General features: G+C 29.5%; 1 non-coding gene across 1 annotated transcript; it reads right to left on the bottom strand.

Annotated features, from left to right (window-relative positions):
- Positions 1–1702: 1702 nt before the first annotated feature.
- TRNAL-UAG (transfer RNA leucine (anticodon UAG)) lies at positions 1703–1782 on the bottom strand. Its single transcript has one exon. It is a non-coding gene; the product is annotated as a tRNA-Leu (tRNA).
- Positions 1783–3471: the final 1689 nt, after the last annotated feature.

Below are 3471 nucleotides of genomic sequence, written 5' to 3'. Positions count from 1 at the left end.
TTTTTTCTTGGCAGGAACCGCTTCTGATAGAATGCGTCTTGTTTATCTCGAAGAACTGGGGGGAATATCTATCCCAATGCCTAAAATTTTTACCATGTTTAGTAGCTTTTCAATGGCTTCTCTTGCCTTACCAGGAATGAGTGGTTTTGTCGCAGAATTAGTAGTATTTTTTGGACTAATTACTAGTCCAAAATTTCTGTTAATGCCAAAAACACTAATTACTTTTGTAATGGCAATTGGAATGATATTAACTCCTATTTATTTATTATCTATGTTACGCCAGATGTTCTATGGATACAAGCTATTTAATGTTCCAAACGCAAATTTTGTGGATTCTGGACCACGAGAACTCTTTATTTTAATCTGTATCTTTTTACCAGTAATAGGAATTGGTATTTATCCAGATTTTGTTCTCTCCCTATCCGTTGACAGGGTAGAGGCTCTCTTATCCAATTATTATCCTAAATAGGTTTGCTTTTTTTTACTCGTCTGCTCTATTAATGCAGAAATAAGTAAAAAAGTATATAATGCAGAAATAAGTAAAAAAGTATAATTAGATCTATCTCGAATTTTTGAGAACCCTTTGATAAGGCGTTCAAGGGGTTCTCAAATAAAACATAAAAGTAAAAACCTTCATTTCATGAAGGTTTTATTTTATGTAATCATTTAGGTGTTAATGTAAACGAACCATAACTATGTAAGCCTATTCCTAATAGATTTATACCAAAATAACAAATCCAAATTATAAGAAATCCTATCAAAGCTATAAGTGCAGAATTCGTACCCTTCCAATTTGGATTTGTTCTACTATGTAAATAAATTGCGAATATGGTCCAAGTAATAAATGCCCAAGTTTCCTTAGGATCCCAATTCCAATAGGATCCCCAGGCCTCATTAGCCCATACTGCTCCACAAAGAATACCTACGGTTAAAAGGGTAAATCCTAGGCTAATGACACGATAACTCCAAGAATCCAAACGCTCCGTTAATTGATATTTGTAATAATTTGGAAATGAAGGGACAGAGGTTCTTTTTAAAGCACTTCTTTTTGCATAAAAATATTTAATATCACTAAAGAAAAATGTTTTATTTAAAACATTTTTTTTCTTTTTAGAAAAGAAATGGAAATTATTTCGAAATCTAATGATTAGAATAGCGGCAGATAATAAGGATCCGCACAAAAGAGTTGCATAGCTTAATAACATCATACTGACATGCATCATTAACCACTGAGATTGTAGAGCAGGTACTAGTATCGTGGATTGATGCATTTCAGTTAAAAGACCCGATGTGGCAAAGCCTTGCGTTAAAATAGTACTTGGCGTAGTTATTGTGCTTAAATCATTTTTAGAGTTCTGTATTTTAGGAATGGTATGAAGAATATACAGGGCCCATGAAAGGAAGATCAATGACTCATATAAATTACTTAATGGAAAATGTCCCGAGGAAGCCCAACGAGAAACTAAGAATCCTGTTATAGAGAAAAAAGTAACTATCATTCCTTTTTCTGACGAATCGCGTAATCCTCCAAGTTCACGAACTAATAAGGTTATAAAATGAATCGTAATCACAATTGAAATCGTTGAGAAAGAGATATGAGTTAGTATATGTTCTAAAGTTGCAAATAGCATAAGGGGAAGGTCCCATTACAAAATTGTAAATTTCGAATTGATTTCTAATCTATTGTATTCTTTTTCAAGAATGCCGCCACTCGGATTCGAACCGAGATGCTTGAGCACTGCTTCCTAAGAGCAGCGTGTCTACCAATTTCACCATGGCGGCTAACTTCAAATAATAGGTAACTTAAAAGAATAATAGCTATTATCTTGGGAATCGTCGATATTGGGAAAGTCCATAAAATTTAGGAACATTAGAGTTTTCATTAAAATAGACTTCGTTTGGTAGTATCGTTTCCATTTTTTTTTTTTACAATAAACTCTTGCTTTGCCCAATAGAAACACAAACACTGCTTGAAAGAGTTGGAACTTCTTTTTTCTAACTTGCAATTATAGAACTAATTTTTTCTAATTAATTTCCCCTTTACATTTTGAAAATTCTTTCAATACAATGAAAAAAATCCAAAAGGGTTTCTATTTAATGATGAAATTAAAATAAAATGGATAAATAGAAAAGGCTTTTTGGATTTTTTAAAAATTTCTAGAATGAAAGTCTTTATGCTCTTATTAATAAGATTTACTAACCTTATGATTTTGGAGAAGATAGGTGGAAGTTGTAAGTCCTATTGTAAGAATACTCCACTTTTCATAATTTTCCTAATAGAATATGAGGATTCTATTAGGAAAATTATGAAAAGTTCATTGATAGGAAAAGAATACTTAGCACACAGTATACCAAACAAAACTTTTTTTTTCTTGTATATATAAGATAAGAGGGGTTTTTTGTTCTAAGAATATTGTACCGAGTAATTCGACACATAAAAGTACATTCAAAGAAGAATCCAAATTATTAAATAATTGGAATTCTTTTTTGATAAGTCAATTCATATTATTCCAAAATCTTATTATTTGTTTGTTGCCCAGAAAAACCCTTTGGTTTTGGATGCTCATTACCGCTCGAAAATGATCTTGATTTTACTAAAGAATAAGATTGTACTATGGAAAAATAAGTCTTTTTCTTCCAAATATTTTTACGAATACGCTTTTTTGACATTGAAGTACGTTTTTTTGGAACTGCCATTCAAAAAGGAAATTACTTTTTTCTAGTTGTATGTGAAAGACATCTATTGCTGCAAATCAATCCTTCTTTCTTCTTTTTATTAGTATTTATACTTAGATACTGAAAGATACTTAAATTTTGAATTATTTTTTACTTCATTTTGTCTAATGCGGATAAGACAACAAGAATTTTTTAACATTTTTTCTTTATATATTTTATACTTTTTTTTTAATAATATAGAATATATAGAAGGGTTTCTCATTTAAATCTATTTATATCTATTTATATATCAAGTATACTCCATATATAGATATATGGTATGGAAGCCTATCCCCCATATAAGATAAGACGGGGGGATAAAAAGAAGGGAAAATGAAAATAGTTAATTAAGTTCAGAATGGTATTCCATAAAGGAAAGGAATTCCAATCAAAACAAAAAATACTGAGTCTCTTAAACAAGACATTCTAAAACTTAGGTAATTTATAGTCATTAGAATTTTAGTTCTATATGAAGTAAGGACTATTCGATAATTTCTTATAAACATAGGTTTTCATTGGAATTCACTCAATCAGTTAATTATGGAACAAGAGAGCTGTTTCATCTTTGTTTTAAAGAAATATAAAAATGAATTATGAATAGAAAGTAAAATGATTCCACTTTTTTTTTTTTATTTTTATAAATATCTTTATTTAGTTAATAAAATAACTTCGTTACCTAGTTATTTTATTAACTTTTTTAATTTAACCAACTAAACCCATTCTTAATTTTTAATTATTTCAATGAGATAAATTTTG

The sequence above is a fragment of the Triticum urartu genome, unplaced genomic scaffold (assembly GCF_056163025.1).
Source record: "Triticum urartu cultivar PI428250 unplaced genomic scaffold, HENAU_Tu73 scaffold2, whole genome shotgun sequence".
Classification (NCBI taxonomy): domain Eukaryota; kingdom Viridiplantae; phylum Streptophyta; class Magnoliopsida; order Poales; family Poaceae; genus Triticum; species Triticum urartu.
The sequence above is the reverse complement of the archived record's forward strand: the minus strand, read 5'-3'. Positions and strand labels throughout refer to the sequence as shown.